We start from the raw sequence: 20732 nt of genomic DNA on the forward strand, positions 1-20732 counted from the left end.
ATGGAGCCATTTTCTATGGAGCAAAAATTGGGATTTGTGGTCTAATAAGAGTCGTTGACATTGAGAGAGTGCTGGAAAGTTAGGGCTGCGCTGACACCAGAGGAGGGAGAGGGAGACCCTCGAGGCTCATCGGGAGATGCAGGCCCTGAGCATCTCAGCAGCCTCACCCGGAGGGAGGGGCCTGGCTCGAGGCAGGATATGGGGTGAGTGTGTGTGTGTGTGTAGTGGGTGAAACAGTTCTGACCTCACTGATTACAAGCTGCGTGACCTCAGACAATTACTTAATCTCTCTGAGCCTCAGTTGCATCATTTATAAAATGAAGATGATTAAAGTAAGATCATTGCAAGGATCAAAAGAAAGAATAGGTGTGAAGCCCCTAGCTGACTTCCCAGAACATAGCCCTGTATTTAAGGAATGTTACATTAGACTGTTATTCAACCCCATCTCTTCACGACTCCTAATTTTCTTACTCCGTCTTTTCCCTTCTTCCTAAACAACAGAGCTGGGCCTGGCAGAACCGGAGGGACCTTAGAGATAATCTGGTCCAACATTCTCATGTCACGGGTGGGGACACAACACCCAGAATGTGTAGGAGACTTGACCAGGGCGTCCTGGGCGTTGGTTCAGAGCTGAGGCTGGACCCAGGCCTCTGGACTCCCATTCCAGGGCTTTCTTTGCCCAGGATGCCTCAGAGTTTTCAGTTTAGGCTAATTGTAGGTATGAACTGATGAGACAGAAACTGCAGTGGGGACCCCAAATTTCAGCCCTGCCTGTGGGGTGCCCAGCTTGTGGGCAGCCGCTATGACATCCCCCCCGGGGTCACCACGTCCTGGTGTTGTCCGGGCAGGCTCAGCCTGGGGTGGCGGGTGAGGTTCCTCACAGAGCACGGTGAGACACTTACAATCTGGCTGAAAATCCTTCACGGTCTCTGTTGATGCATGTGGAGGGAGAGAGGGAAGAGAGCAAAGTTGCCTCGCCCTTGAAATCCCTCCATATGCTCCAATCCAACTGGCAAGAAAACACCCTCCACCCCGGCCCTGTCCAGGCTCTGCCAGGAGACACAGGCAAGGGCTGGACTCACCCTGAGATGCGTGAGCTCACGATCCAGTACCTGGGTCCAGCTAGAGGGCAAATGCAGCTAGAGGGCGAATCCTAGCTCTGCCTTGCTGTGTGGCCTTGGATAAATCGCTTCACCTCTCTGGATTCCACCTCCCTCACATGCAAAATAAAAGGATCAGAGAATATCTAGTAGGCTATGATTCTAAGCCTTTGGGAAAGCCTTTTCTAAAGGATGTCTACCATTTGATCCCTTGGGTGGTGGGTACTTTCAGATAATGGTATGGATAACCCTGGCGGGGGGCCTGGCTTCAGGGGTCAGATAAGGCAAACTCACCGGAGGTCCAGCTCAGTCTGATGGAAAGAGGCTGGGAGCCAGGAGAGTCAGTCATTGGTCTACCCTTGACCCTTGAGTGACTGTGACCTCGATTTCTCATCTATAAAATGGGAACATTGTACCTACCTGAACTAACTCACTTTGAGAGCCAGTGAAGACAAAAGCAAGGTTTGGGAAATGTTGAAAATTCTGTGTTTCGTTCATAATGAGTAAAAGCCAGCTGTTCTGACTCCAAGGTGGAAAAGGAAGGACAGGCAAAGACAGGCTGGTACAGACTCCTAGGTTTCCCCTGTCTGGGGAGGTACTCTAGGAGCGGATCCTGCCATGTCCTTAAGCCAGGACCAGTGTCTTCTTGCCCAAGCAGGGGCCCCGCTGGTCAAGGGCTGAAGCCGGGGCTGTGCACACAGTGCCTCCCAAGATTCTCCCCCTCCCGTCTCCAGGCAGATCCCAGGGGACGACTGGGAGCTCTGTTTTAACCATTTCTGGTCTCCTGAGGGTCTGAGCTGCTGAGGACTGTGCTCGACGGCTGAACATCACCCCAAACACCCCGGTTCTCTCATGGATGCGTGGAGTTGGATGGGGCCAAGTCTGGAAGGTCGGGAGAGCCTTCCACGGCAGCAGGGAGGGTCACCTTCAGGCACAGACCTTCTTCCAGTGGGAAGGAGGCTGCAACGGGCTGGTTTCTTGGGACTGCCTCACCTTCCTATCCTCTTACCCCTGCCCCCCAGCTCTCAATGTTCTCCAGGTGAAGAGGCCAGGGGGTTGGAGCGACCAGGGTTGGGTCAAGCGCTCCAGCCCAGGTAATCTCCTTCCCTCAGAACTGCCTGACCCTCTCCACCATCCTTGGGGAGAGCAATCCCTGGACCAAGTGGCAGCGGTCAAAACGCTCTGCATGCATTCCTCTGCAGAGCTGCGTTTATGAGTGAAGGTGGATGTGTCAGGAAGAAGTGGAGAGCCGAAGCTGAAAGGAAGGGCGAGGAAGGGAGAAAATGAAAGGGTTAGGACAGAGGCAGAAACCCAGGGGACAAAGTAAAGGCTTCTTAACCAAACTGATGGCCTGAACTGGGTGAACGGAAGAGTGCTCTCACCACTTGGCCCCTCGGTGGTCCAGCGTCCAGGGTGATACAGAGCGTCCCAGCGGGGGAGGGCCCTGAGTGGCTGAAGCTCTGAGGCGCGGTGAGGCATTCTCCGTTCCTCCGCGAAGGGGGAATAGAAGCAAAGCCATATCCTGAAGCTGCTCGGGAGGCGCTCAGTGAACACACCAGAAAGAACTATCAAAGGCCAAAGGACATAGGATCAAGGAAAGCTCCTCTGACAGTATTTGGGAAAATGAAACTCGACGTATTCCTCCTCCTTTTGTGTTTTGAAAGCTGCAAAAATTATGCATGCCTGATGTGGAACATTCAAACAATACACTGAGAATAGCTCATGGTGGACGCTCAGTTTCAGAACCATCCCCATCCCACTCCTGCCCCCAGAGGCAAGCACTGTGGGTGCCTGGTGTAGATTCTTCCTTATGTCCCACCTTTAAAAATATATTTGGAAATGGGGCTTCCCTGGTGGCGCAGTGGTTGAGAGTCCGCCTGCCGATGCAGGGGACACGGGTTCGTGCCCCGGTCCGGGAAGATGCCATGTGCTGCGGAGCGGCTGGGCCCGTGAGCCATGGCCGCTGAGCCTGCACGTCTGGAGCCTGTGCTCCGCAACGGGAGAGGCCACAACAGTGAGAGGCCCGCGTACCGCAAAAAAAAAAAAAAAAAAAAAAAAAAAAAAAAAATATATATATATATATATATATATTTGGAAATAATAGCTAAGTATATCTAGAACTTTCTATATGCTGGACACTGTGCTAAAGTTTTACATGCATTATCTTGTTTGAAATAGTGTACCCCTCAACAGGCACACAGGTTTTTTTAAAAAATAGGACTATATCAAACATATTGTCTGTGGCTTGCTTTTTACTGAATGTGTTTGCATCTTTCATGGCAGTGTCTAATTCTCCACTTGATTCTTTTTACCAGATATGTCGTGTTCCACAGTATGGCTATACTATGGTTCATTTCATGATTCCTTTATTCACAGATATTTATGAGCTTCCATTTTTATTATCATAAACAATGCTGAACCAAACATCCTTACACTTACGTCTTTGGGCGGAAGGTGTAAGGATTACATGGGATAATGCCTTGAATGGTACTCTAGACCAAAAAGCATGTGCATTTCTCAGCTTGTGAGATCTTTGCACATTTGCCCTGAGCATTTTTTGTCTGGGGGTTTAATCCTGCCTGAATTGGGAGGGGTAGAGATTGGCCGAGCTCTGGCCCTTCTGTTCTGCCCTTGGATTAGGTAACACACAGATGAACAGCTAAAGGGTGAGAGGCAAAGGGTGCCCGCGCCCACCATCAGACCAGTCAGAGATGCCCCCAACCAGGGACCTGGAGGAGGCACTGGGCACTCAAATCCTCAAAGCCCTTCTGACCAAGGCCCAGGGAGCCAATGGTAGCTCGTTTGCCAGATACTGCGTTCGGAGGGCAACCTGAAGCCAAAGGGTAATCCACAATTAATTTCGTCTTTGTTTGGAATTCACAAAATGATTAGATTTTCAAAAGACATTGACCTACCCTTAGATGCTTGAATTTGAGATTAAAAGGGTTTATTTTCATCCCTGGAGTATGTTCCTGGAGTATCCCTCATCATGCTGGGGAAGGGGAAGGCTGACCCGTGTAGGTGCCATGAGGGCAGAGACTTATCTGGTTGTGCTTATTGCTGTATCTCCAGTGCCTGGATCAGAACCTGACACCCACAGTGGGTGCTCGTTACATATTTATTGAATGAATACAAAGGCTTTGGAGGCAGTATAGAGTAACGAGATCCCAGACGCTTGATTCAGACATAGACCCTCAGACTAGCTGTGCGATTCTGAACAGTTTAGATTTTCTCTCTGAACTTTGGTTGCCTCATCTATAAAATGGGAATCTTAATGTTCCCTAACAGTACCAACCTCAAAGGGTTGTTGTGAGGGCGATATAATAAAATTATGAATACCATTCATGATTTTAATGACAACAAACACTTAGCCCAACTTCACAAGAGTTTCTCCTTCTTTCCCCTCTGATCTCTATCCCAGCTCATCTCATTTCTCTCAAATATTGTAACTGTCCTCTAATGTCCCCCACATAACACTTTCTTCTCTCTCTTGGGGACCAAGTTCAGGGTGTTGTACCCTAGGGATCAGTGGGGCATCTGTTCTCCGCAGAGCGTCCCTTGTTCTCCGCAGAGTGTCCCTTGTTCCTCCACTCCCATGTCCTTGTGCCTCTTTTCCTGCCCCTTCATGTGTCCCATTTGTTCTGATTTCAGACTGCCTGGGGCCCTCTGCAGGCTGGGCATTTCCAGCAGTTGAGCCGGCCCCTCACTCTGTGGGCCCTGACGCTGCTTATGTTCTAATCACTGGGTGCTGGAGACCCCAGTTGGCATTCATGGGTCTGAGGAATCTGTGAGCAGGATGGGATGACTCTTCTCAACTCATTCTAGAAAACAGGGACAAGAGTCACCATTACTGAGCACCTGCTACGTGCCAGGTACTGGACCAGGAGGGTTCACTTGTGGCTGTTACCTGACTCACCATCTGAGGTATGAACACGAGAAGAAAACACAAGGTTACCCGGCTGGGAGAGGTCAGAGCCCAGGTCTGCACCTGGCTTAGGGTGTGACTGGGTGTTCTAGAGTGAAGAAGTTTGCTCCCTGCAGCTGTGCTTGGTAGGCACCTCCTCTCTCAGCCCTGGTCGCCTCACTCTGGCAGCCCCATCTTCCAGGGCTATACGCGGCCCTGAAAGAAGAGAGGCTGAAATCTTATATAATTACCCAAATCATGGCTCCTAAATGAGGTCTGATTACAGTGCTAAAGCCCCTTTCTGCAGTGAAGCCCTGGCTCTGCTGAATAGAGCTGTGACCACTTTGTGTGGGATTTTTTTTTTTTTCTTTTAAAGCGAAGGAGATGGCTTATCCGCATGCAAAGTAGGTTAGAACCTTAGCAAAGATCTTTTCAAACACTTGGCTTTTTTGAAGTCCTGCTACGAAACTCCTTTTGTTTCTCCTGCCTTTGCCTCTTCCCTCCCTCCCTTCTCCTTTTTCCAGAGGCTCAATGACGTCAAACGGCTTTAAGTGACAGCAACAGTGAGAACGGCCCGCGATAAGCTCAATTACAAATGATGGTGGGCTAGCCCAGCTGGGGCCAGGGTGCCTCGTTCGGCGCCTTCCAGCCCTGAGCCACCTTTACAGTGTCATGGGCACCTGACTCATCTGCCCAAAAAGTGTGTGCTTTGCCCTGGGTCCCACCTGCTCAGATGGGGGGACGCGGGGATGGCTCCCAGGCTTGCCTTTGTGGTTCTCACTGTTAATCCAACTTGCAAAAGGCCTTTGCTCCAGAGGGAAGTCAGCTCAGCTGGAACCCTTTGGTGCTTTGCCTAATGGCCTGCTATGGGGGTGTTAATTTTCTTCCTTCTGCTTTTGTTTCTTTAGCCCTCCAGCCCCGCCCTCACCAGCTCTAGGTAGAAATCAGCAAAAGTTGTGTGGGCACTAAGGATGCTTTTCAGTAGGATGGTATTTACAAAGGTGGCCACACCTGAGACCAGCTGAGACCCTCACCACACTCTTACATTGCAGGTAGGATGAGGGGGCATTTCTGGCCCCATTTAGCAGCGAGGGAAACCAGGTCTCAGCAGCTTGGTGAGATGACTGCCGGCACTAAGGTCTGCAGAGTCCAATGCTGACAGGAGGGACTGGAATCCATCCCCTGTCTCTGGACCTCTTTTCCGGAGCTCCAGAGGAGGAAACTGGTGTGTGTGTGTGTGTGTGTGTGTGTGTGTGTGTGTATCCTCAGCAAAAGAGAGGCTAGTGATCACAATGACTTTGCTCTGTGCCCGCAGTGATCAGTGGGGTTCCCACTCTGAAGCAACTCCTTTCACCCATACCCTGCCCACTCTGGACCTGAAAGGAGGAAATTCCCTTTCTGTTATCCCTGCCATCTTTCTCCTGATGGTCTGAGTCCAAAGTATAAGTGATTTTCCAGGAGGGTGGGTGTCTTCAGAGGTATTTGGAAGAAGAATTGCCGTAGGCACTTCCGGGGAAGTGGGAGGAGCCGGCGTAGGGATGTTTCTTTCATTACATGAATAGTAATTGAGGACCTACCATCTGCCAAGATGCTTCTAGGTGCCGAGGAAACAACAGAAAACAAAACAGTCAAAACTCCCTGCCTTCACGGAACGGGCACTCCAGTGAAGGATCCTGACAATGAACTAGATGAATAAGTAATTAAAAATGGTGATAAAAGCTGAGACAAAGTAGAACTGGGAAGAGGCGTAGGGGTGGCTGGGATTTTAGATGGAGGAGCTAAGAAGTCTCACTGGGAAAGTAATGTTGAAATTCAGGCCTGAGAGAGAGAGACGTGAAAACATCTAAAGAAAATGTTCTGTGCAGGGGAAACAAGTGCAAAGGCCCTGAGGCCCAGAGGGCATCTTATGTGCTTGGAGAGTAAGAAGGAGATGCTGTGACCTGGTCAGAGCAGGTGAGAGGCAATGCACCAGGGGAGTTCAGAAAGGTCATGGGTCAGAGGGGTGGGCAGATTTCACAGGGACTTTATGTAGGAGCTTTAGCTTTTACCCTGAGTGAGTTGGGAGCTGTGGCAAGCTCTGCGTAGAGGGCTGTCAGGGGCGGACCTGTACTCTCAGTAGCAAGTGCGCATCTTGCCAGGGCTATTCTGGGGACCGCTCCCCTCCCTAGCCTCCCAGTTTATTGGTTTTGCTCGTGAGCTGAAAGGAGCTCGGCCAGACTGGAAGGAAAGCTGAGACCCTATTTGCTCCAGGAGAAGGCAAGGAAAGAGGAACAGAGTTCGGAGCAGACATGGGGACTCTGCCCGCCGGGTGCTCCTGGGGCTTTTGGAGTGACAAGAGAGCTGGTCCATTTGCCACTCCAAGGATTCTGGGAATTCGGGGACTGGGACAGCTTCAGGCTGGGGCCCATCTCTCCCAAGAAGGCCAGGCGCACATCCATGTATGCGCATCCCTTCTCTTTATTTTCCCACCCTTCGGGTTGTCCGGCTTGCATCCTTCCTGTGGGCTCTCTAATGACTGTGAGATGAGGTATTGCTCACAGTAGAGAAGCCAGCAGTGTGGGCAGGTCTGAAGATGCTGGATTTCTCACCTCTCCCGCCTGCTCCCTCTCTTGCTGCCACCTCTCCCTCTCCCCTCTTCTCACCCCTTTGCAGAAGAAAACGACAATGCATGTGTGAAGATTGCTTGCTGACTGGAGATGCTCCCTGTCTCCTCCCTTCCCAACTCAGAAGCAACAGCCTTCCTTTCCGCATTCCGCCCCAGCCCTGTTTCTGGGTATCCCAGTACCTCCATCCCTTCTCTTCTCTTTTCCTTCTGCACCACTCAGACCCTCCTGCCCTTCTGTGCATAGTCAGGATTCCCTGGGATGCTAAACGGGGACAGGTTGCATCGGGATGCTTAATCCAGGATGCAGCTCTTGAGTGGGAATGGTGCGGAAATCATCCCAGTGAACCCAATTTGCGTGACTTACCCTAATAGGAAGGAGCCTGGGCTTGCAGCAAGTATAGAGGTTGTCTGCATTTCAGAACCCCAAAGTGAAGGAAGCAAAGGCTATCAACTTACATTGACACACACGGCTGATCTGCTCCTCCATTTGGGTAGGAGAAAAGGTGAACAGCCCTAGGTTTCCCGTTCGTCCTTCCAGCATCTTTCTTTCCTAGCAACCTCCTGTTGTGGACCTTCAGATACAGGGCTCTCCCTCCCTCTCTCAGAAGGAGACCAGCTACCATGGAAGGGTGGGCCTAGCAGCTTCCCTCCAGGGCGGGGTGGGGTTTGTTTGCCTGTGTGAATTGCCTCTTCTTTTTTAGAGAGTTCAAGAAGAAGAGAGAAAATGAAACACTTTTGCCGCCTCCTTGGTAGCTCAGGAGTCCCAGGTGAGCTGGGGAGCTCACAGCTCCTTCTGTGTGGCTGCAGCCTGTATCGTCTCCATGGTGATGCCTTGAGGCTTCTCGGAGCGAGGGACCAGGCTCCTTCAGTAGCATTCCCTGAGAGCTGCTAGTCAGAGATAGGTGGGGAGAGGGACCCTGTGGGATCAGAGGAGGTCTGGATGGGGTTGTCTTGGGCACAGGGAAGTGTATTCTTGACCCTGGACTTCTTTAAGACCAGCAGCAGCTTTGGAACCTGGGATTCAATCAACGCACTTGGAGTGTGACATTCAAGGTCTTCTAGAATCTAGTTTCATGCTCCCTAGGCAGGTTCGTCCCCTATGACTCCGCTATACAGAACTGGTACTTGAGCCTGGCCTGGTCTCCTCACTCCCCCACCAAAACAATATTTATTCCCACCTCTGAGCATTTGCCCCAGCTGTGCCTATTGTCTGGGACCTTTCGTTTCCTCAGCATTTCTCTGACTTGGTTCCAGAGCCACCTCCTCTGGGAAGCCTTCCCTGATACAGACCTCAGCCTCTGGGGCTCTCCCTGTCTTCTAAATCCAGACACCACTGCCCCTCTGGGGCTGGCTTGCTCCTAGGAACACATAATGGCTTGTGTTGTTAATCACTTTGCACGTGAACGGCAGGTGGCACGGTGGGGAAGGCACGGGTCCAGCCTCTGACAGTCCTGGGCTTGAATCCTGACTCTGCCACTTGATAATTGGTTCTTTTCGGACGAGTGTCACTTCCTAGTGGTCTCATGGAGCTGGTAAGCAACTGTAAGCCTCAGTTTCTTCACCTGCAAATTGGGGATGCTCGTAACTCCTTACAAACTTGTGAAGATGAAGTAAAGTGCTGGTATAGAGAGTAGCAGGCACAGCCCCTCCCCTCTGCCTCCCTCCCACTAGTTTAGATGCTGCTCTTTGCTCCCCAGCAGCCTGTATTTTTCCCTAGCAGTGCTTTGCCCACACATATAATTAATCGTTGGTTTCTTATACTGATTCATTTGATTTTTCTCTTGGGGAGCTTGCAAGCAGTGGGCTTTGTCTGATATGTCCATCACTGTTTCCCTGTGCTTAGCACAGAATCTGGACACTGTGGGGCTTGAGAAACATTGGCGGACTGACCATCTGAAACACGGATCAGAGCCCCTCGGTCCGAGGCCATTGGCTTCTAGGCTATAGCCACTCCTTTACTTCTTTGAATGTCCATGCAGCCTTGCACGTAGTAGGTGCTCTATAAGTGGCTCATTAGACAACGGTCCTTTTCTTTAATTATGTATTTTATATCAGAGTATAGTTGATTTACAACGTTGTGTTAGTTTCAGGTATACAGCAAAGTCAATATTCTGTCATAACCTGTATGGGAATGGTCCTTGGTTGTACATACAGTACGAGTGACTGCAGAGCTACACTCCTAGGTGATTTCTAGGAACTGAAGAGGGACCCCCTTCTGCAGAGTGGCTTAGGGGAAATCTCCAGTTTGGGAGGCAGGGCGACCAAACACATCCTTTGATGCTCCATATCGTCCTGGAGTTGATGGTCCACAGAAGCAGGAAGGACCTTGTTCCAGAATATATCAGGCAGCCCCAGAGAGACCACACCCTTGTTGCCAGATGGAGGGGACCAGGCCTTGTTCTCTGGGAGAGCTGGGCTAGCACACTGGCTCAAGTTCATTCCCATGAGCATTGCTAAAGTTGGGACAAACTCGATTTTAAGTTAAGTGGAAATATTTTTATTTGAGTTAATGTACAATTGGATCTGGTAAACACACAGAGTATATTACTACGCGCTCTGGAAATGTGCAGTCCGATCAGCAAACAGATTAGTTTTAAGTGAAAAGACACTGGCAGACGCTTAAATTCATTGACTTGTTGAGAACGTCTAGATTTGGATACAAATGCACTGGAACGCTAGATCAGTTTGGTGTCTCAGCCCATCCGCACGGAGAAGCTATTGATTTTAGTTGATATGCATTGATTCCCAGAAAACAGGACGGCTTTTGAAAATGAACTTCCAGTAATTTCAGGGAGAAGCTGGCGCGTTTGTCTCCACGCGAGGCTGACTCGTTGTGTTAAACGTGTTTCTACGCCTCGAAGGAACGGCAGCAGACAAATATCTTCGTATGAATTAAAATGCATTGATTCTTGGAGGGAAATGATGGTCTCTGTTAAAAGCTTTTTGGAGATGTTAGCATGCAGGGGTTTGAATAAAGCCTTTGTTCGGATCCCCTTCCTCTCTGCCTTCTGCTCTCCCCCAAATGGTGGCAGTTTGCAGAGCCCATCTGAAGCTGGAGGTGCTGGCGGGTAGGTGGGGTGGGGAGAGGACCTGTCACACTGCCTATCCCTTGCGGCAAGTGGGAGCATGAAACTGCGCCTCCTCTCCAGGGAAGAGAATGTTGAAAGGGTTCAATGCGGTTGATCTCCGAACCAGACAGAGAGAGATAAGATCAGGTGCCCAGGTAGGGGCCGAGGGAAAGGGAAACAAAGTTTCCATTGATAAAGAAAATAGCAAGGAAAAGGAGGAGCCCGGGGTCCGGTGTGAGATGCAGAAATGAGGGGGAGTGTGTGCAGTTTGGGTCTCTTGGTCAATGGCCTCTCTGTGCTGAAGGGAAATGATTCCATGATAATGGTTGAAACGGTGCGGGAGTGAGTTATCTCACTTTCTTACCTTCTGAATGAGTTGGACGTGAACCAGAGGCATAATTTAGGCATTTCTCACCCTCATTAATGAATAGCTCCCATGGGGTATGCAGACAGCATGGCTGGAAAAATGATTCCAGGAGCCAGGAAGGAAGCAATTGGTCTGGAACTTATTTTTTGTGTTAAGACTCCCTGGATCTTTCTGGATCAAAGCCACTTAGGACAACTTTGAGGGTTGATCATGGACTTAACTCCTGGTTAGCCACGGCTACCTTCTCCTCAGCCCGCACATACACCCTGGGTGGGTGATTAAATCCACTTGGGGGGTGCTTGTTGGCTGTGGGTGAGAGAGGATGCTGACCAGTTGCCCAGGTAACACTGCCCCTGGCAGCTAAACCTCCTCCACGAGCGACAGGAAGGAAGGCTGCTGGGAAAGACTTAGAGGAGGGTCGATTGTGAAGCCTCCTCCTTTCACCTCTGGCTGCAGCTGTTATAAGTCAAGGGTCACGGTCTGCATCTACTTACCCCAGACAGTGATTCTCTCCCCCTTTACTCCCCTCTGCTTCTCTCCACTCCCTTCCACTTGCCCCTACTCTGCATTTGAAAGGGGATTGCCTAGCCTTGGAAGCATAGGATCAAAGCACTGGGAGGGATTTTATGACTCCTTCAGTCCACCCCCCCCCACCCCCCACCCCCCACCCCCACCCCCCCACCCCCGCCCCGTCTGCTGCTTCCTCCTCTGCCTCAACAACATTCCATGCCAAATATAGTCTCAGCTTGAATACCTCTGGCCATGGACTGTACTTCATCTCCCAGGAGTCTTTTGCAAATAGATAGTTCTAGTCAATGCAGAGTACCCCTGCCCCTTGCCTGACAACATCAACCCCAAATCTAAATGAGCCTTAACCCCATGGTCCTGGTTCTGTCCTCTGGGGTAGCACAGAAAGAGTCTCATTCGTCTCCCCCTTGGCTGTCTTTAGGTATTTGGAGACAGTTAGGATGTCCCCACTGAGGCTTCCCCTCTCCAGGCAAATCACCCTAGGTTCTTTAGCTATTTTTCATGTGACATGGTTTCCTCCCCCATATGCAGGACCAGGTACATAATTTGCATGGGTCTTGAAAAAATGTGGGGACCTTTGTTCAAGAATTACCAAGAATTTCAAGATGGTGACAGCAGGCAGGGTTAAATCAAGCTCAGGGTTGTATGCCCATGAAGCCAGCCCTCACCATATGGGACCTCTTTTCCCAGATTTCAGCCTGCAGTGTCCTTCTAAGTGATGTTCTGGGACTAGACTGTCCAGGGCAAAAGCACAATGACTGTCACTTTTTTTTGGATACATTCTTTAGTGTTGTTGAAGCAACTGACAATCATATTAGCTTTTACCGGCAGTCAGAGCATACAGGTGCCTCACACTCAGCATAATGTCCACGTTAATCTCTAGATATGATTCATACCTGTAGCAGCTGAGCCATCTCCCTTCCACTCTTGGGCAGTTGCAGGAATCCACAGTGGTGAATTTTGCTCTGCCCACAGAATCCATCCCAGTGCATTGTCCTTTAGGCAGTGTATTTATTCACTCATTCAATCTATAGTGAAATATTTACTGAGGGCCCACTATGTGCTAAGCACAGTGACAGGAGTCAGGATACTTTTTTTTTTAATACATTGCATTCTTTTTTCAAAGTTGAAGTGTAGTTGATTTACAATGTTTCATGTGTACAGCAAAGTGATTCAGATAATCATCTCTCTCTCTCTCTCTCTCTCTCTCTCTATTTATATATATATATATATTCTTTTTCAGACAGGATATGTTATTGACTAAAACCTGACCCTGGACTTAAAGAGCTTTAATTTAGAGGAGAAAAGATATTTAAACAATAATTACACAAAAACCTACTGGTTCCTATAATAGAGATGTGTACAGGAGTGGAAAAGATGGCAAATTACTCTGCCTGGGAAGTTATGGAAGGCTTCAAAGAAGTGGTAGTATTTGAGATGGCTCTTGAAGAATGAGTAGAAGTTTGACACATGGGAGAGGGAGGAAGGGATTGATAGCCTGGTTTCCTCCCCATGAATTCCCAGTTCTTTTCTTTTGGCCATCCTTCTGGGGCAGCACCAAGGAGTTTGGCTCTGGTGGCTCCCCACGGATTTCCACAGCCTATTTCATCTCTGGAACGCTTCAGTCAGATCCCACTGCCTTGATGAGAAGACATTTCTGGAGTTTTTGCTGCAGTTTTAAATTTCTTGACATCATCTGGGTGCGTTGGGAAAAATGAGATCTAATAATGAATGATTACAACTCTCAAGTTAAGTCTAGTTGGTTGACTAATCAATTTGGTTAAGTGAAAATCCATAGCAAATGAGTCGACTGCAGTATGACATTTCTCCATCCAATTTAAATTGAAATCACCAACCATAATAATTTCACAATTACTCAGGGAGGGCACATTGGAGACATGACCCCCGGAGCAGAGAAATTGCAAATTCCGCGAAGAGTGGGCTGAGAGTGGGGTGATGATGGAGTCGCTTAAGATGAACTCTGCCTGAACTGCTCAGCCTCGTCAGCATCGGGGGAGGCAGTGGGGGGGCATCTGCAGAGGATGCTGATCAGCAGTTCCATATTCTTGGGAGCAGCCCTGCTTCTCTCCCCTGGGGAGGCAGGAGTTTCTTTCCTCTCGGCTAGAAAGCCCATGAGAGTTCCTCCAACAGGAGAGCAGGGGCTCTCATCTCCAAATAAGAGGGTAGGGGAAGAGGTGGATGTTACTCTTCCCATTTAAAATTCTCCCAGATTTAGATGATCAGTTCTTGGGCAGTGGATGCCATATCTGTTGATCTTGAGTTAAGAGTGCCAAGTGCGTGTAACAGCTAATTAATTGGTTTTTGATAATAAGAGTGATCATGACAGAGCAAAGGAAAGAATTATATTTGATCTAATATCACAAATGTTTATTTGCTGAAGGACTCCTTTATACCAGGCATGGTATCAGGCATCAGGGAGAAAGAAATGAATTAAATGTATCGCCCTGCCTTCAAGGGCACTGTGCAGCCCGCCTTGTGTAGCCTGAGAGATAAACGCTATTAATGCAAGGTGGAAGGTCATTGACATTTAGTAAGTAACTTGAAGGATAATAATGATTTTGATCCGGGAATTTCATGCAAAAATTTTGTATGCCAGTTACCTTATCTGTAAAAGGCATTTAATAACAGTATTACCTCAAGAAGTTGTTGTGAGATGCTGAGTGATGCTGCTAGTGGTCCCTCAGCCACTTATCTCTTCTTCTTCTACACCAATAGAACTCTCAAATGTTAGCTGCCTGGAGCACGTGGCTGACTGGAATCAAGACTACGTTTCCCAGCCTCCTTTACTGCTGTGGCCATGTGACTAAGGTTGGGCCAAAGGAATGCAAGTTGAAGCAGTAAGTGTGGCTTCTGGAAGTGCCCTTAAAGATAGGGGTCATGCTCTTATCCTCCTGTTACTCCATCCTGCTGGCAGGAATTCAGGCACAGTGACTGGAACTGGAACAGCCGTGCTGGGGCATGAAGTGACTTTGGAAGTGGAGGCCATACAGGTAGAGCAACAAGACAGAAGGAACCTGGGTTTCGGATACTGTGATGTGAATACTAGCCCTGGACAGCTCACCTCAAGAGCTAAAATAAACATCCTACTTAAACTACTGTTATTTTGGGTTTACTGTCACTCCCAGCTGAGCCTAATTCTAATTAATCCAAAAGAATATATTTACCTATAAAGCATTCAGAAAAGTGCTTAGCACATAATAATGGCTCAAGGACTGGTGGCTCATGTTAGTATTTTTGGTCCTTACTCTAAAGGAGACAAGACAAAGATCCTGCTTACTGAGCTGCAAAGGGTTTGCCTTATTTCCCCACAGGGACTCTTGGTGGAGACACCTAGCATTTTACATCATCGTCGAGGCCCAGCTCTTTGGCCTCTCCTCCCACAGTCCACCCTTCTCAGCTTCTCAGCTGACCATCCCCAACACCTCCCCCACCCCCCACACCAGACTTAAATCCTGCTGTCACCAGCTCAGCCTTTACTTCTAGAGAGAAGCCTCAGTGGCAGCCCAGGAGAAGTATGAGCAGGGAGTCGGGTCCTGTGGATCAATTTGTGATATTTCTTGTGGCGGCAAGAGGAGCATGAGTGATGTGTGCACTAAGTCCCTGGCATGGTAGCAGCACTGTCAAATGTCTTGGCTTGAATTATTGATCTTTGGGTGGGACTGGGACCCTGGGTGGAGGGAAAACACTGGGTGCTTGTAAGTGCTCCCAAGCGTGGTCCATCAAGGGGGTTGGGAGCAGTGGAGGGCTAATGATGATGTCACTCCTGAATACCTTGCTATAGGAGAGGGTAGGGCAGTTTGTCTGTGTAAACAGGCAGAGGTACTTTGAGTTTCTGGGAAGATGAGAGTTAGAGAGTTGCCCATTTTCATTTCTGGGGACCTTAGTAGAAAAGTGTTGAAATTATTGACTCAGAAATAATGGGTGGCTTTTTGCCTATTGTTGGGTGTATACGTTGAGAATGTATAATTATTAATACATACATATTCTATACCCTCGAGGGGAAGAAGTGAATGTGGGGGCTTTCCTGGCTAGGGGAAGTCATGGTTATTAGAGAGAGTGAGTTTGATAGACATTACTCGTGCTCACCAATATTTCTAAATCTTTTCTCTTTCCTGTCACATGAACAAGTTCATCTGTATTGTATGGCCAGTTCTAGCCAGTGAAGTGTAACCAGAAATGACATTTCTGTGAACATTTAAGAGTTGGTGTGCATTTTTCTCCATTTTTTTCTCTCTCTCTTTAGAAATTCCTGCTGTGTCACAATCTGGAGGAAGCTACATCTGTCTAGGTCCCCGAATGACTGTGTGGAGCAGAGCCCCATGCCCTACAGCGTTGGGCATGTAGATTAGTGAGAAATAAATCTGTTAAGTGATTGTGGTTTTGGAATTGTTGGGAACCGCAGCACAATCTCATCGATCCTGATGAGTGATGCCAGAAGTGAAGGGGTATGCAGATCCTTTAGTTTCAGTGGGAGGCCAGGGTTAGCAAACCAGAAAATGGAGTCTGAATGGGTCATTAGAATTTTGTGCATGTGGTCTGGGCAGAGAAAGAGGCAACAACAAATACTGATACATAAAACTGGGGCTGGCTGAGTCCAGGAGTGATACCAAGAATGGCAGGTCAGCTGATGAGATCTGAGAATGTACCTGGGACAGATGCCACTGTTACTCTGACATTCTGCTGTGACACAGACCACAGAGGGCAGGCTATATCTAAGTTTAGTTCCCAAAGTGAGAGGAACAATTCCAGAGCACTCCTCAGAATTTATGGACTGAATTATGTCCCCTTCCCCAAAATTCATATGTTGAAGTCCTAACCTCTAATATGACTGTATTTAGAGGTAGGTAATTAATGTTAAATGAGATCATATAGGTGGGACCCTAATCCAATAAAACTGGTGTCCTTATAAGAAGAGGAAGAGACACGAGGGCTCCCTCTCTGTCCACATGCACACAGAGAAGAAGCCATGTAGGTCACAGTGAGAAGGTGGCCACCTGCCAGCCGGGAAGAGAGCCCTCAACAGAACCCCACCCTGATGGCATTTTGATCTTGGACTTCCAGCCTCCAGAACTGTAAGAAGTAGATTTCATTTGCTTTAGACCCCCAGTCTATGGTACTTTGTTATGGTAGCCTGAACTGACTAACACAGACCTTGAACTAGGACCTGTTTTCTCGTGTTCTCTTCTCCACCCATTCCCAAGTTTTCCAGTGGGGAACTTTTTGTATAGAGTCAGATTTTTTTGAGGTGGAGAGGAAAGAGAAGATAGAATAATGAAAATAGTAACACCTCCTTGAGCTTTTATCTACATTATTACACTGGATTCCAGTTACAGCCCTGTAAGAGAGAGGGAATTATCCTAGGCTTACAGATTTTATTCATTGGCTTAGCAACATTTTGTGAGCATCTATTATGTGTAGGGGCATGAGGCTAAGTGTTGGGGTGCAGAGTTGAATAGTACAGCTACTGTTCTCAAGTGGCTGAGTGAATTGAGGCTTCCAGGACAAGCTGGTGGTTCCATCTCACAGGGCTAGTAAGGATTCGATCCTGGCTGTTTAGCTCTGTGCCCAAGTTCAAAGAGGAGCAAAGCAGAGACTTAGGCTGTAACAAATGCTGATGGACATTTGCATTCCAGTGAAAGCTGTCTCTTCATTGTCCCTGAGAAGCTGAAGGTCAACATCACACATAGGTAGCGTGGCCAGCTATTGGTTGCCTGCATGCCGTTCAGCCTCCACATTGTTCTTTACTGGCAGAACACTTACTCTGTCTAGATCTCCTGTACCCATGCACCTCGGGGAAAGCTGGTTTCTCCCAGGACCAGAGGGTGAATCATGTAGGCAGCCAGGCAATCATACTCCATCTAATTGCCTTGCAATTCTAACCAGTGGGACACAATAGAGCCTGCAGGGATTCTTGGATTTCTCACCCTAAAATGAGCACAAAAGAGAAGCATTTTATTTTTTGAGTGGTATTATTATGTGAGGGCATGATGCTGAGAGCTGCTGCAGCCACTTTATGACCATGAGGAGGTGAGCCTGAGGACAACTGCCAACGTGCTGAGCATGGCAGAGCAGAGAGAGGGAAAGAAACGGCTCTTGATATTGATCAACAGAATTAACAGTGCCTCTTGTTATATCAGATAATACATATTTTCATTGTTAAGCTCTTTGGGGTGGAACGTTTTATTACTTGTAGCTAGAAGCTTCCTAACTTGTATAGGCAGAAACAATCAACCATGTGTGTACTGCTTATGTGTACTGAGTTGCCACTGCCTCCACCACTGACTCAGTGTGTGGCTTTGGGCAGGTGTCATTACCTTTCTGGGCCTCAGTCTTCTCATCTGTGAGACATGGGTGGGGATAATTGTCCATTCCAGATCTAACCTTTCCAATATTACTCTTAACTCAGCGCTGGGTTAGGTAGCCTGCGGGTGGGGAGGTGCAGGGAAGGATAGGAAGAGCTGATTGGAGTCAGAGAGAAAGGCATCTGTGATGTGGCTGGTAGAGGACAGAGGAAGAGGGGTCCCCGTCTTCACTGTCTGTAGGAAGGAGCAGACAGTGTGTACCGCCTGCTCAGGGAAGTGTCTGGGGCACAGGCGGTCGCCGTCAGCCACTCACCTAACACTTCTCTGACCCTAGCCAGCTGCACACGGTTTGCTCCCAGACCTTTGTGCCCTCTGTGCCTCTCACTCTTCTTGGTGGGATTAGCTCTCCCTGCAGGGGTGGAGGCACAGTGATCTTGCTGGTGTTTCCCAAACAGAGAGGAGAGGGGTGCGTGGCAGTCCACGACAGGATTGGATTCTGCCCACTCTCAGGGCTGCCTGAATCAGAAGTGCCAGGATCCCTGTGAAAAGCAGATGTGGCTTCCACCCAAGACCTCATGAACCAGCCATGCTCCCTGCCTCACGTGCAGGACCACTGCTTGTGAGCCTCATGGCGATGCCGGAAGGGAGGAATTTGCAGTGACCATATTTTACGGAAGAGAGAACGGAGTCTCAGCAAGGTGAGAGGTCTTGAGGGAAGTCACACTGCTGATAAACGCTGAAGCTGGGACCCAAGCTTAGGTTTGTCGGACGTCATTCCCAATTCTGGCCAATGAGTGAGGCCTTGGATCACTGGGGCCAACCTACTCCTTCAGCTCACTCGGCTACCCCTCAACCCCAAGCTCTTAATGTTTCTCTTGCCTCTGCAGGCTCTTTCCCCAGGCAGGGAGCTGCTTCTTTCATCCGTGCCTTTCTCTGTGAAATTGAACTTCTGCTCTCCTCCAGGGCCAGCTCCACAGCTACCTTGGCTTTTAGGTCTCCTGTGACACGTGCCCTTCCCCCCGCCCCCACAGTCACGCTAAACAAAGCAAAACCTAACAAACAAAATCTGTTTTCATTTTACTTAGAGGTCTTGATCATCATTTATGTTTTCACTCAATATTCATCAAATATAATTGAGTACTTATTATGTGCAGATTTTGTGAAGTGCTAAAGATATCAAGAGTGAACTTGAATGGACATGGTGCCAACCTTCACAGAGTTATGGTCAAGTGCACTTCTCGTATCAAACCACCTCCCTCCCCCATATATATAACACCTCCTCAGTGCTGGCTGTCAGTGATATGCAACCAGTTCTCAGCGTGGCTGGGACAATGTCTACCGTTCGTAGGTGCTGCGTGGAATAAATAAATTAATGAAGTGGGGTAAAGGGCCAAGAAGGGCCAGGTGAGTACATTTGAGCTATATTTCAAGGAGGTCAGGCAGCCCACCTTCAGTTGCTGCATCCTCCGAAGATGTTAAATTGTCTAATAAATGGTTTTCCAGCCCGGGCCCCTGGAGAGGGCCACTGACACGGCCGAGGCCTGAGGCCAGCGCCCAGCCCAAGCCCATGTTGGGTGGATGCATTATGAATGCAAGGTGTAGGAAATAGAAATGATTAAGCTCACAGATAGGGACAGAAATGCCTTTTTTGTGGCTGCGGAGTTGGGACATTACGCTGAAGCAATGCATTGCAGATCAGCCCGCACCAGGCAGACAGGGGCTTTTATCTTCCAGGTCCCGGAGTTCCTTTGGCAGGTTTGTGTACAGCTGCAGAGGCCCTTCTGGGAGCAGAGAGAAGCTGGTAACTTTGTGGCTGATGGGCAGACTGTCCAGAGCCAATAAAGATATATGTATTCTTGCTGAAGCACTCACACACCCAAATCTCAGCTCCTCCGTTTTGTCTTTCTTTCTCTTCTTGTGATCCCCACCCCCTTTCCATTAGGGAGAAGAATGAAATCTGGGCTGTCTTTCCCCATTCACATGGCTTAGTGTGGGCCTAGTGGGGATCGGGGTCCCCTTCCTGGTGACCCATGAGGACAGAGGGTGTTTGCCCAGGGTGTCTGGCCTCTTCTCCGGGCATCCAATTCATTTTGGCACAATCTAGAGATTAACTGTGCCACTCTGGCGCTCTGGATAAGCTTGGTGTTTACATTCCCACGAATCCATCCCACATCCCTGCAACGTTGGATATTGTTTGCCCATTTTAAGGATGAGGATAGGTGACTTGTCCAAGGTCTCAGAGTTAGAAAGTTGTGGCGTTGGGATTTGAAGTCAAGTTTATCAAGTTCTGAAGTCTGTGATATTGGTTTTTTTGAGTGCCCAAATGGTGTCTCACTCTAGTAGTCTTCATGGCACCCCTGCTGACGAAAGATGTCATCACTGGTACACTGGGAACTCTTGAACTGGGTTCTCTAACTGGTCGATCCTAAGTTACTGGGATATCTTGAAATTTTAACAGAAGTATCCGGTTTGGAAATTGAATGGCTCTTTGAAACTATGTAATTCATTTCTTCTCTCTTCTGGACCCATTTTACAGATCATGAAGCTCAGGCCTACAGAATTTAGGGACTGGCCCTAATTTACAGCCAACTCTAACGGCAGACCCAGGACAAGAACCTGTCCTCTCACTCTCAGTCCAGTGTTCTGTACACTTCATCTGCAGTATCAATTAGGACTAGGTTTGGCTCTGAGTAACAGAAACCGCCAAGCAGTGGCCTCACTCCCTGATGTAAAACAAATCAGAAACAAACAAATCAGATGTAAAACAAATCACAAGGAGTTATGGCAGATCCCAGGGTTAGGGACCAAGACTTTCTCTACCTTGTCACTTTGTCACT

Source organism: Tursiops truncatus, chromosome 8, assembly GCF_011762595.2.
Source record: "Tursiops truncatus isolate mTurTru1 chromosome 8, mTurTru1.mat.Y, whole genome shotgun sequence".
NCBI lineage: Eukaryota > Metazoa > Chordata > Mammalia > Artiodactyla > Delphinidae > Tursiops > Tursiops truncatus.